We start from the raw sequence: 14,721 nt of genomic DNA, 5'->3' as shown, positions 1-14,721 counted from the left end.
ACAGTACCAGAAGGTTCTTGCAGAAATAGTCTTAATTTTAATTTGAGACATGAAAAGCATATGCTTATTCCTTCCTAGGTATCTATAAAGTAACTGCACAAAAATAATTTTTTAGCCAGCATGAGAGAATCTTCCTTCTGCCTAAGTTTGTAGGTGCAGAGTCATGTTTTATGCAGACAGCTAGTCAGCTAGCTTACACACAGATGTCTATACTCTAGTTATCTTAATGATTCCTACCTAAAATGTGAATTTTGGACAAGATTTGTCTCATTTAATTCCAAACTTCTGAATTTTAGACATCTGTGAGAGAGATCATCATTCTAACTTTCTTCTCTTTAGAATTACTGGAGATGAAAAATGAAATATCCAGAGATAGAGTTTTCTCATCCTAAGCTAAATATTTAACATAGGCCAAACCAACCATTCTCCAGAGACCTGCAGTGAAGGCAGCTTTGTTTCTATTTTGAACATGGTCTCCTTTCCTTTCCAATCAGAAATAATAAAATTACACCTGTACAGTTCAGAAATACTCTTCTAAAAACCCTAATGAAGCCATTGTTTAGACTTTGGTCCAAACAAAACATGTTTCTATTGACACAAATTAGGAAATCAGACTTTGCCAGCTGACAATCCATTTGGAACTTGTTATTTTCAACTAAAACTATATTTAATTGTTCTTTCAAAACATTCCTTTCCTGTAGTTATTATTTTTTCCTTATATTTACTTAGAGCTGGTAAAAACATCACAGAACATTGGTACAGTAACATATTAATATCTTGGAAAATACACTTTTCTGACTTTTAGATGATGAAATACTCTGTTTTGAGATCTGTTTTCATTCTTTGCAAATGAGCTGTTTCACTTCATGGCTTTTTTACTTCAGCATAGCAAAATGTCTGGGGAATATAAGAGTTAATGTTACTGCTTAATCTCTAAAGCTTGTATTAGTAGACTTAGGAGTTAGTTTGAGACTACAGTGTAATTGCAGAGGGGTTGTTTGTTCATTTCTATGAACAGTATAGGTAGAATTTAAGCCTTGTCAACTCTGACAGAGTTTTGTCATTTAGAACTTTTTACAAGACACAGTAGTATTTCCAGATCTTATTAAGGCAGAGAAATGAAGACAAGGAAGAGAGTTATTGTTTCTACATTATTTGGGAGTCATCTCACCTTCTGGAGTCTATAAACTGTTATATAAAATTACATCTGAAATTTATCTGCTTCAATGTTTTATCACTGACCTCCCCTCACTGATTTAAAAGATGTAAATTCCTCTGCTGTATGAAGTCTTTACCACTGAGCTTTAAGACCTAATAATTAGAAGCTGATACACTACATCCTAATGTTTCCCACACCATGCACATTATGTATTCTTTAAAAATAAATTAAAAAAATATATTAAACTTTTGACACCAGTCACAGTTTTGTAACAATGACTAATTGTGCAGTATGGGAAAGTTTGTCTTTGCCTCAGTTTTGATCAGAAACCCTTCAGGTTCTCTGCTTTCTGAGACAGGAGAAAAAGACTTACCTTTTGGACAACATTATTATGATTTTTCCTATTTGGTACTAATCAATAATAAAGGTCACACAGATGTCAAGGTAGCTTTCTTGTCATGCCTTTAGCTGATTTAATTAAATTATTTTATGTGTTTTATTTATTTATTTATAACCACAAGAAGGTACATTTTGCTGCAGAGTTCGTAATTAAGAAATCAAAACTGGAAAATTTGGTTTTGTAGTCTGTTATTAAAGAACTAGCAATATTAATTTCTAGAAGGGATGCAAAGCACACCATCCCTTCGCTTACTGCAGAGGTCAACATTTCAGCATTTCTAAGGATTCTTCCTCTTTTCCCAGTCTCTACAGTGAAGCAGACTACAGCTTCACAAAAGCAGTTGATGGCACTCTCTATTAGGGGAAAAAGTGCTGGTGGAAGTCATCTCTTATACAAGCTAAACTGCTCTCCTCACATATCCTGATTAGCTAAGATTCTGTAAAAAATGACAACATTGCCTTGACAATGCTATGCCACTTGGCAGCTCCATCTCAAGCTCAGTCTGTAGACCATACAATGTAGTTTTTAAACATTCCTGCTTTTAGAGAAATATTTCTTATTTTTTATTTAGCTAATATGACTTTGTACTCATTAAGATAAACTGTTTAATAGCTTTAATAAGATGGCAGATTATCTATACTGTGGTTATCAGCAGCTGAGGGTGGGAAAAAAAGACAAAGTGTTTCCTTGCTGTTTATAAAATATCTAGTCACTACTTTAGATATTAAATCTACATTACTCTAAGTCATAGTAGCTTTATTCATTAGTAGCTAACTCAGAAACAAACAGATGAGGAGCTGTGGTTACTATTGCCCTTATTGAGGAACCTGACAATTATGTTTAGTGAGGCCTTCTGCCAACTTTTAGCAAAGTTATTGCAAGATCAGAAAGACCACATTAATTACACATTTATCCCCTGCAGAAGATGGACCTGAAAGTATGAAATATGTTCTTGAAAAATAGTGTCAACATGGCTATAGTAAGGGTAACATTTCTTTTTTTCAGATTGGTACTGTTCTCTCTATTTGCAGTGAACTTAATTTTGCCTTTATTATGACCATGGGTGCATGACTGTTTCAAAATATTGGAAAAGGGCAATGAGCCAAAATCATTATCTTCACTTGAAGTGTTTAATACCAAATGTAAATATTGGAGGGGCTTGAGTGTTCAAGCCATCCCTCTAGGCTTTATGCATCTGATTATAAAAGTCCCTGCTGCACTGTCAGCTAGTCACCATCATGACTTCAGTCCAGTGTTGTCAAGGAAATAATAACTTAGAGTCTTCCATTGCTTATCAGTATAGAGACAGTGCTTAAAGTACATGAGTTGATCTCCCCTTAAATACTCCTGTATAATTAAAAGTTTTAATAAGTAATTAGCAAAATTAGAAATAGAAATTAGGCTACTATAGATGAGAATTCCTCCTATATATTTTATGCAGCATTAAAACTTTAAGTGCTTAGTGAGATACCGTTCATAAAAGCTGATGACTCCCTTTTACATACACTTCCAGTGGTCAAAAGTTTTATTCTCTGGTCTAGAAAAATGTAAGAAGCTAATGTCTTTTTTCATTTCTTCATGGAACAGTGGCACCTGAGGGAGATAGAATTTATTGCAACAATTCATTGCCAGGAATACATTACATGAATAGAGCAATAATGGGCATACAAGAATTCTCTGCTTTCACAGAAAATCATAGAATCATAGAATCATGGAATCATAGAATACTTAGGATTGGAAAGGACCTTAAGATCATCTACTTCCAACCCCCCTGACATGGGCAGGGACACCTCACACTAAACCATGTCACCCAAGGCTCTGTCCAACCTGGCCTTTAACACTGCCAGGGATGGAGCATTCACTACCTCCCTGGGCAACCCATTCCAATACCTCACCACCCTAACAGTAAAGAATTTCTTCCTTATATACAATCTAAACCTCTGCTGTTTAAGTTTGAACCCGTTACCCCTTGTCCTATCACTACAGTCCCTAATGAAGAGTCCCTCACCAGCATCCCTGTAGTCCCCCTTCAGATACTGGAAGGCTGCTGTGAGGTCTCCACGAAGCCTTCTCTTCTCCAGGCTGAACAGCCCCAACTTTCTCAGCCTGTCTTCATATGGGAGGTGCTCCAGTCCCCTGATCATCCTCGTGGCCCTCCTCTGGACTTGTTCTAATAGTACCATGTCCTTTTTATGTTGAGGACACCAGAACTGCACACAATACTGCAAGTGAGGTCTCACGAGAGCAGAGTAGAAGGGCAGGATCACCTCCTTCGACTTGCTGGTCACACTCCTTTTGATGCAGCCCAGGATATGGTTGGCTTTCTGGGCTGTGAGTGCACACTGCTGGCTCATGTTCATTTTCTCATTGACTAACACCCCCAAGTCCTTCTCCGCAGGACTACTGTGAATTTCCTTTTTGCCCAACCTGTAGCTGTGCCTGGGATTGCTCCCACCCAGGTGTAGGACCTTGCACTTGGCATGGTTAAACTTCATGACATTGGCATCAGCCCACCTCACAAGTGTGTCAAGGTCCCTCTGAATGGCATTCCTTCCCTCCAGTGTATCAACAGAACCACACAGCTTGGTGTCATTGGCAAACTTGCTGAGGGCACACTCAATCCCATTGTCCATGTCAGCGACAAAGATATTAAACAAGACTGGTCCCAACACTGATCCCTGAGGGACACCACTCGTTACTGGTCTCCAGCTGGACATTGAAACATTGACCACAACTCTTTGAGTGCGACCATCCAGCCACTTCTTTATCCACCAAGTGGTCCACCTATCAAATTGATGTCTCTCCAATTTAGAGACAAGGATGTTGTGTGGGACAGTGTCGAACGCTTTGCACAAGTCCAGGTAGAAGACATCAACTGCTCCACCCCTGTCCATCAGTTCCCTAGCCCCATCATAGAAGGTCACCAAATTGGTCAGGCAGATTTTTCCCCTAGTAAAGCCATGTTGGCTGTCACTAAGAACCTTGCTCTTTTTCATGTGCCCTAGCATACCTTCCAAGAGAATCTGCTCCCAGATTTGGCAGGCACAGAGGTGAGACTGACTGGTCTGTTATTCCCTGGGTCATCCATTTTTCCCTTCTTGAAAATGGGGGTTATATTTCACTTTTTCCAGTCATCAGGAACTTCACCTGAATGCCATGATTTTTCAAATATGATGGCCAGTGGCTTTGTAACTTCATTTTCTAGCTCCTTCAGGACCTGCGGATGGATTTCATCAGGGCCCATGGACTTGTGTTCATTCAGGTTCTTAAGATGGTCTCGAACCAGATCCTCTCATACAGTGGGACCAAGGTCTAGGTTTTCACAGTCCCTGCGTCCGCCTTCCAAGACTGGGGTGCTGTGGTCAGAGTCTTTGCCAGTGAAGACCGAGGCAAAGAAGCCATTCAGAACCTCAGCCTTCTCCAAGTCCTGTGTAGCCAGTTCTCCCAAAAGCTTCCGGAGGGGGCCTACATTGTCCTTAGTCTGTTTTTTAGCTGCTACATACCTATAAAATCCCTTCCTATTATCTTTAACATCCCTTGCCACGTTTAGCTCCAATTGGGCCTTAGCTTTCCTAACTTGGTCCCTAACTACCCAGACAACATCCCTGTATTCATCCCAGGCCACCTGTTCTTGTTTCCACCTTTTATAAGTCTCTTTTTTCCTGTGAATTTTTCTCAGCAGCTTCTTATCCATCCAAGGAGGTCTCCTGGCCCTCCTGCTGCACTTCCTTCTAGTCGGGATGCAACACTCCTGAGCTTGTAGCAGGTGATCCTTGAATATTAACCAAGAGTCTTGGGCCCCCTTACCCTCTAGGGCTATATCCCATGGAACCTTGCTAAGCAGGTTCCTGAAGAGGCCAAAGTCTGCTCTCTTGAAGTTCAGGGCAGTGAGCTTACTGCACACTCTTCTCACTGTCCTGAGGATTTCAAATTCGACCATCTTGTGATCACTGCAGCCAAGACTTCCCTGGAGAGTCACATTTCCAACGAGCCTTTCCCTGAAAAGTGTAGTAGAAGAAACCCTGCATTTCCCAAATACCATCCCTTAAGATTTACACATTTTTTTTCCCAAAATGGAAATCTCTGTGATCATTACTTATTCTTGTTATTCTAAGCAGTGAAATGTATTTCTCAAATTATTTCCAGAATCCCATGAAGCAGATATATATTTCTTCCACGGTTTCTTTAAGTCTGCTGTTTGCAAGAGACTAGAACATACAAGGCCAAAAATAGGTCCCACAGTACTATTTTCTCACAGATTTGTCAGACATGCTATGTGACCTACAAAAACTTGTGCTGTTCTGGACTATGCATATATGTGGGGGATTGAATTAGTCAAAAGAGAGAACTTCTAGAAGACAGTTCAGCTGGGATAAAAAAGTCTCCTGAGGAGCAGCTGAGGGAACTGGAGTTGTTTAGCCTAGAGGAAAGGACACTGAAGAGAGACTTTATCACTCTCCACAACTACATGAAAGGAGGTTGTAACAAGGTGGGTGTTGTACTTTCCTCCCAAGTAACAAGTGATATGACAAGAAGAAATGGCCTGAAGTTGTGCCAGGGAAGGTTTATTTGGAAATTAGGAAAAATATCTTACCTGAAAGAGTTGTCAAGCATTACAACAGGCTCTACAGGGAAATTGTTGTCACTATCCCTGATGTTTTTTTGAAATACATGAGGATGTGATATTTAGGGACATGGTTTAGTGATGGACTTATTAACTTTACATTAATGGTTGGACTCAAATGATCTTAAGGATCTTCTCCAGCATAAAGAATCCTATGATTCTGACATCATATAATTTTATGACCTTAAGTCATGTCAGAGGACCTGTCCTTTAAGATTGTTATTTCTCTTCACTGTTTAAACAAGTTGATAAGATGTCTAGCTTGGCTTAGAACCACAAGTTCCAGGTATTTAGGATAAGCAAATGAGCTTGATAGTCAATATTGCCCTAGTCTAGCTCATTCACAAATTCATAACAAGTTTTTATGTTTATATTTTCCCAATGTTTTATTTATCCAGTCAAGGAATATAAACAGTATCATGAAAGAGTACTAAGACCAAGAAAAATGGCTCAGTATTAACATCAGACTTAATGATACAGGAAATCAAGTCATCATACTAAGGTAAGAGAATAAGAATTATTTATTAAAATAACTCAAGACAATAAATGCCAGGAAATCATGATTAATTTTTTGCAAGCAATTCAGAAACAGGGAAAATTATGCCAGTGAGGTTTATTAAATAAAAAATTTTTATGCCTCTGGTCTGTATCTTGTATATTCTTTGTGACTAGAATCAGTGTGAAGAACTGTGAACCATTCTTGTTTGAATGCACGGCATAGGGATAAAAAAATGAAACATAACATTTATTTATTTACTTACTTACTTACTTATCTGTGACATTTATCCATACAATCATAGAATCATAGAACAGTTAGGGTTGGAAAGCACCTTAAGATCATCTAGTTCCAACCCCCCTGCCATGAGCAGGGATGCCCCACACTAGACTACATCACACAAGGCTCTGTCCAACGCAGCTTTGAACATTTTAGGGTTAGAAAGCACCTTAAGATCATCTAGTTCCAACCCCCCTGCCATAGGCAGGGATGCCTCACACTAGACTACATCAGCCAAGGCTCTATCCAACCTGGCCTTGAACACTGTCAGGGATGGAACATTGCTGTGGTTTAAGCACAGCTGGTAACTCAGAATCATGCAGCCACTTGCTTACTCCTCCCTTTCCCCCACCCCTAAGAGGGATAGGGAGAAGAATCAGAAGAATGGAACTCCCATGGGTTGAGATAAGAGCAGTCCAGTAACTAAGATATAACACAAAACCACTACTGCTGCCACCAATAACAATAATGATAAGTGAAATAACAAGGGAAGAGAATACAACACCTCACCACCCACCAACCAATACCAGCCTGACCTGAGCAGCGATCTGGGCCTTCTGGGTAATTCTCCTCCCAGTCTTATAGTGGGCATGATGTGTTGTGGTGTGGAATACCACTTTGGATAGTTTGGGTAAGGTGTCCTGTGTCTCTGCTTCCTCCCAGCTTCCTGTGCCCCTCCTCATGGCAGAACATGAGAATCAGAAAGTCCTTGGTTGGAGTAAACATCACTTAGCAACAACTAAAAGCATGGGTGTTATTTGCATTGTTCCCAGGCTGAAAGTCAAAAACACAGCACTGCACTAGCTGCTAAGAACAGCTGTTACAACTGAACCCAAGACAAGCATTTACCACTTCTTTGGGCATGATGTTTCAGCTCCTCTCCATTCTCGCTGTAAAGAACTTCTTCCTTATACCTAACCTGAATTTTCCCTGTTTAAGCCATTACCCCTTGTGCTATTGCTACAGTCCCTGGAGATCTCTAGAGTTCCTCTCTGGCTTCCAGATGTTAAATTCACTGCTGTTGTAAGCAACTGCAGTTGTGGTCACGTTAATGGAATTAATGGAATTCTGCTTGCTTAGCACTACAATTTTTTTGTCCCAGTAGATCTGGAACAACACTACTTGTGATCTGGATAACACTACTTTCATGTTGTTCTGGAGGAAATGCTGCAGAGAATTAAGAGTTCTGTCTAATACCACAAAGGGTATGTGGTTTTGAAGTTTGAATTAAAACACTGTTTCTTTGCTCACAGGCCTGAACCCAAGTCACACCTCTGTCTAAAGGAAAAGGTTCTGCATTGCCTTTCAAACTTCTGTTTTATGACATTTTGGGACACTGCTGGCACAAGGTTTTCAAGTTATACTTGACATTTTGATAAGTAACATCACATGAATGATCTTGACTTTGCCTAACTCATCCTCTGTTTCTTTTCCTTGCTTCTGAAGTGTTTGAAAAAGAAGCCACACTCATAATGTCTTTAATGTTTTTTATATTATGTGTGAAATTGTTTTAACACAATTAATGTACATTTGATGTAATTAAAATTAATGAAGTACCATCATGATTTTTTTCTTTATCCAAATATATTATTCCAATTCTAGATTTTTGTTTCCAACTTCAAAGATAAAAAAAAAGATAGCTTAAACATAGACTGACTGTCTTCACACTAGTTTTAAAGTCAAGATCAAATGGATTTATTTTGTTGGCCTGCTTTGATTTACTAACCTCTGAATGTGATTTGTATGTGTCAGCTGAAAGGGCTGGATGTCTGTAACAGGTAAATTTATGTTTAGAAATCACTTTAAATCCCTCCTCTACAATTATTCTTTAATGATCATTAGCTACCTGACTTTATCATCTTTTCTGTTTCATATTTACTCAAAATGTTCTTTAGCCCTCAAAAAATATCCAAACCATTTAAGCTCCCTTTTCCTAAGTAATGTAATGGAAGGCAGCTTGGTATTATAGTGATTTTCATCAGTATAAAATCTTTAAAAGCATTTTAGTGAGTTGCAGGGACGAAAGCAGCTGAATCAGTGGTTTGCTACTGGTTTACTAGATGTTTATGGTACTGCACAGAGCATAATTCCATTTGATTAACTGGTATTTACCAAAGTGCGTATCCCCAGAGAGGAGGCCTTCAGCACCAGAACAGGGGAAGCACAGCATGGAGGAGCCTTCCTCCTGAGCAGCCAGAGCCACCAAGTGAACCTCAAGCCTTACTCAGGAGCTGCAACCCTGCTGACACAGCAGCTGACTCACAGGTGGCGGTGCCAGAAGGGACAGCATTGCCTTGAGTAGATAAACACTGCCTTTGTGAGCATGGTGGTGGGGTTTGTCGTGCATCAGGGTGAAGAGGCAGGCGCCCAGTAGCCCGGCATGCAGCAGAGATGCCAGAGGTCACAGAGACAGTGCTCCAGCATGGCATCCTCTCAGCAGAAAGCAATGGTAACTTAGTCCTCTCTACTGACCAGGAAGGACACGGTGACCCAGACACATGTACCACCTAAGCATGTAGCTGTCTAGGTGTCTGGCTGTAGCGAGTGTCAGAGCCTGTGCGTGATGTTAGATGGTGGCTGTATAAGATGTCAGCAGGTTGATGATTTGCTCTGCATGGTGGCAGAGCTACAGGAAGAGGCAGAACAGCTAAGAAACATGAGGGAATCTGAGGAAGAGTTTGACCAGTGAACCAGCACTCTACCATCCGCAAGAGAAGCAAGTGAGCCACCTGAAACAAAAGAACTCAGAATCCCCCGCTTCTTGCCATCAGGCAGATGGAAGGGACCTAGGAGACAAAAGACCTAGACCCAGGGGGCTGGAAATATTTGACTCCTTGGAGTAGGCAGTTCATTACCCTGCCAGCTCATGTCGCCTTCCAAGTACCCTTCTACAACAGATTCGAGGCCCTGGTACTTCAGGATCAGGAAAGTGAGGAAGATGATGATAAGGGATATTCCAGGTCAGAAGACCTCCTATAGAAAAGTCAAAAAACATCTCGTATCATGACCAACTGTACTAGAAAAAAAAAAGAGTGATGGTGATGGGTGATTCCACTCTCAGGGGAACAGAGGGCCCCATATGTTGACCTGCTCAGACTCACAGAGAAATCTGCTGCCTTTCCGGGCTAAGGAACATCACCAGAAAACTCACTTGTCTGGTATGGCCCTGTGAGTACTATCCTTTATTAGTCTTCCACACGGGCACTGAGGAAATCCCTTCAGGAAACCTGAAAAGACTCAAGAAGGACTTCAGGACCTTTGGGCAACCATTCAAGTGGCTCAGTATTAGTGTATAATTTGTGAATGAAATTAAGCATATGAATAGCTTGAACTTTCTATTGTTAGATCAAAGATGGGATGCTCTTTTTGGTCAATCACATTACTTCTTCGTCATTTGTCTGTGATAAAAGTATTAACAGTGTTGGGGAAAATCCTTTAATGTATTTGACAGAGTACACTGTCAATAACACTGGGAGGAGAAAATGAAAAAAAAAAACCCAAGCCTGCTCTGAACTTGAATTACTAACCAGCTGATGTGCAGTCAGAAACAGGTTCAGTGCTGCAATGTGCTATTTGAGTGGTATTTGCTCTGTACATGATGTGTATTTATTCACTTGAGGTTATGAAGTGATGTATGAAAAGGAAGAATATCCCTTAACCTGTACGGAAAAAGTTGTTTAGCATCTTCTTGTCACAGAACTATTCATTTTCTCATAAATGAATCTGGAATACTTCCCAGAATAGAGCTGCCTCTCAAAACATATATGTTTGGCTGACAGTGCTGAACTGCAAGGAAAGAATGGGATACTGCCTTTCTGTGCAATGTGCATTTGAGATTCTCCATCCTCCCAAGGGTTTTATTAGCTGTTTCTTGCTGTACAGTTCTGAGGAAAAAAGCCCTCAAACAAATTCTTAGGTTTGGAGTTTTATGACTGTAGTAGATATTGGATAAGCTTCATGTCTACGTATGTACTTCTGCTGTTTTTCTTGTGATGAGCCTGTTTGGTCAATTGTTCCAACAGTGCATGACTAATGTCTACAGAGTAGTTCCTGAGTTAATTGATGTTGAAGAAATGAGTCAGATAAAGAGACACTTAATACTTTGGAGGGTTGCTTGCATCTGCCACCAGCACTCTCCATTTTCATCCTTATTCTTTTAGCAAACGAATAATAGTTTTCAAAAAACTAGTGCAAATGTGTTAGATGTTGGCCCTTCATATTAATAAATGAACAGCGCTGCTGTAAGCTTTATCTGCTTCCTGAGTACACATTTCAGTTTTCTTTAACATTTTATATTTCTATTATATTTTATAACACAGAAAAAAATGAAAATCTCAGAAATCCTTGAAATTTCCTCTGCAGAGATTACTATTTAGTTATTTAAATACTATGGAGTGATAGATTTTTTTCAGTTAGTAAAATGTCTGTATAATTAAATAATAAACATTTAAATAATACTTAGTTTCTTAAATTTCATGTTACTTGAGGTACTCATCAGGCTTGTGTAAAGAGAATTTCAGGAATTAAATCTCTTTATGGAGGAACTGTGGCATTTTCTCCTGAGAACTTTCCTGTTGAGACAGAAAGGATGGCATTTAGGTCTGGATTGCTGATATCTTGTTATCATCTGATTGCTGATATCTATATAAATCAACTTGTGTAATTGCAGATGCCTATTTTACTTATGGACTCAGCTGCCTAATTTTCTATTGCAATCCAGTCAAAACAGTTTATAGAGTCTGGAGAGCTATTCACCTCTTACATTCCCTGATATAAGACATCATATTAGGTGAGCTAAATAGTTTTCTAGAATATATTTACTTTATGAAGCTCAATTCAGTCATTTGCATGTACCATGTCCATCTTATATGCTTTAAGATATCCTACTTAGAATCATAGAATATTTAGGGTTGGAAAGGACCTTAAGATCATCTACTTCCAACCCCCCTGACATGGGCAGGGACACCTCACACTAAACCATGTCACCCAAGGCTCTGTCCAACCTGGCCTTTAACACTGCCAGGGATGGAGCATTCACTACCTCCCTGGGCAACCCATTCCAATATCTCACCACCCTAACAGTAAAGAATTTCTTCCTTATATACAATCTAAACCTCTGCTGTTTAAGTTTGAACCCGTTACCCCTTGTCCTATCACTACAGTCCCTAATGAAGAGTCCCTCACCAGCATCCCTGTAGTCCCCCTTCAGATACTGGAAGGCTGCTGTGAGGTCTCCACGAAGCCTTCTCTTCTCCAGGCTGAACAGCCCCAACTTTCTCAGCCTGTCTTCATATGGGAGGTGCTCCAGTCCCCTGATCATCCTCGTGGCCCTCCTCTTGACTTGTTCCAACAGTTCCATGTCCTTCTTATGTTGAGGACACCAGAACTGCACACAATACTGCAAGTGAGGTCTCACGAGAGCAGAGTAGAGGGGCAGGATCACCTCCTTCGACCTGCTGGTCATGTTTCTGTTGATGCAGCCCAGGATACGATTGGCTTTATGGGCTGCAAGCACACACTACCGGCTCATGTTGATTTTCTCATCGACCAACACCCCCAAGTCCTTCTCCTCAGGGCTGCTCTGAATTTCCTGTTTGCCCAACCTGTAGCTGTGCTCCCACCCAGCTGTAGGACCTTGCACTTGGCATGGTTAAACTTCATGAGGTTGCCACCTGCCCACCTCACAAGCATGTCAAGGTCCCTCTGAATGGCATTCCTACCTTCCAGCGTATCAACTGAACCACACAGCTTGGTGTCATCGGCAAACTTGCTGAGGCCGCACTGAATCCCACTGTCCATGTCACTGACAAAGATGTTAAACACAACCGGTCCCAACACCGATCCCTGAGGGACGCCACTCGTTACTAGTCTCCAGCTGGACATTGAACCATTGACCACAACTCTTTGCATGCAGCCATCCAGCCAGTTCTTTATCCACTGAGTGGTCCACCTATCAAATTGATGTCTCTCCAATTTAGAGACAAGGATGTTGTGTGGGACAGTGTCAAATGCTTTGCACAAGTCCAGGTAGAAGACATCAACTGCTCCACCCCTGTCCATCAGTTCCCTAGCCCCATCATAGAAGGTCACCAAATTGGTCAGGCAGGATTTCCCCTTACTCTCAGTGCTTTGACTATATTGTAGGTTCGCTGAAATGTTTCCAAACACATGCAGATGTCCTGGATGCCTACCCTTTGATGTCTTACGTGGGTTTGGATGCCCCTGTTTAGGTAACTGACCAGGAAGCCATATGACTAAATATTCAAGTATTTTTGTTAGAAATTGTCACCCTCACTAATGCACAGAAATCACCATCTGGATGCTGAATTTTAAGTTTCTGCAATCTGGAGATGAGTGATATAATTCTAGTAATTTTCTTGAGTGGTATAGGTTTATTATGTAAGAGGTTTTGAGTAAAATTTTCAGAATATTTTTATGAATCCCCCAAAGCAGTAATGATCACCACATGCTGCTCTCTGAGGGCTGTTTCATCACTCATTAATGGTATGACTTGACCCATCCATGTAACAAACCTAGGTAGTATGAACAGAGATGTCCACCCCAAAAATGGCCCAGACTTTTTTAAAGCCTTTGTCAAATGGATTAGGCCTACTTGTTCCTACAAAGCCTTCTGACTAGTCTTATCAAACCTGGTCTCCAAAGCCAGTATGCTAACTATGAAGAAATATAAAGAAGATGATTTCTCTATTTAGCTCTGTACAAGTAGTCCAACCCTCATGCTGTTTCTTATGCCAGTTCTGCAACATTTCATCCCACTTTTCTCAGCTGCTCCTCTGCTGTTTAAATAACTGAAACTCTTAGGGTGATAAGGGGGCTAGACCACAACCCAAACAAAGACAGGTTAAGAAAATCGGGGCTGTTCAACCTGGAGAAGAGAAGGCTGCATGGAGAACCTTATAGAAACCTTCCAGTATCTAAAGAGGGCCTAAAAGGATGCCAGAAAGGGACTATTCATCAGGGACTGTAGTGAGAGGACAATGGGTAATAGGTTCAAACTTAAACACGGGATATTTAGGGGGTATGAGGAAGAAATTCTTTACTGTGAGGGTGGTGAGGCACTGGAACTGGTTGTCCAAGGAAGTTGTGAATGCTCCATCCATGGCCATGTGCAAGGCCAGGCTGGGCAGAGCCTTGAGGAGCCTGGTCTAGCGAGAGGCATCCCTGGACACGATGGAGGGGTTGGAAGTAGATAAGGTCATTTCCAAGCCTAGCCATTCTATTATTCTATGTCTTAGCAAGTCCTTCAATAGCAATATGATTCACACATTCTGCTAAGCATCAGTTATAAGACAAAGGTATTTACAAGTGTGTGCACAAGCAGAACCAATTTATGTAGTGAAATTCAGAGTTGCAACTGAGGTTTTTCAGGAATTTCTCAGGAACCTAAGAAGTATCTAAAAGATTACAGTTTGGGTACCCAAATTCCCCTTAAGTCTCACTTTAGATCCATATTTACTGGTTTTGTCTGTATTTGAGGGACTTGTTGCATTATCTCTGAGGTAATTTTAAGGAAAATAATGGGACAATGAAAAAGATAACATTAATGTGCCTCTGCCAACTTGATTCTATGAATCAAAAGACACTATTACCACCACCACATTTTTGTTTCCAATTCATTAAAAGAGAAGGAAAGAAAGAAAGAAACCCAAGTTTATATAAATGATAAAAGCAGTCCACTTTGAAAAAGAGGAGGAGTTTGCTATCTATAGCTATCCACATACACAACTGTCAGTTATTACAGA

Source organism: Melopsittacus undulatus, chromosome 2 (genome assembly GCF_012275295.1).
Source record: "Melopsittacus undulatus isolate bMelUnd1 chromosome 2, bMelUnd1.mat.Z, whole genome shotgun sequence".
Taxonomy (NCBI): Eukaryota; Metazoa; Chordata; class Aves; order Psittaciformes; family Psittaculidae; genus Melopsittacus; species Melopsittacus undulatus.
Note: the sequence above shows the minus strand (reverse complement) of the source record.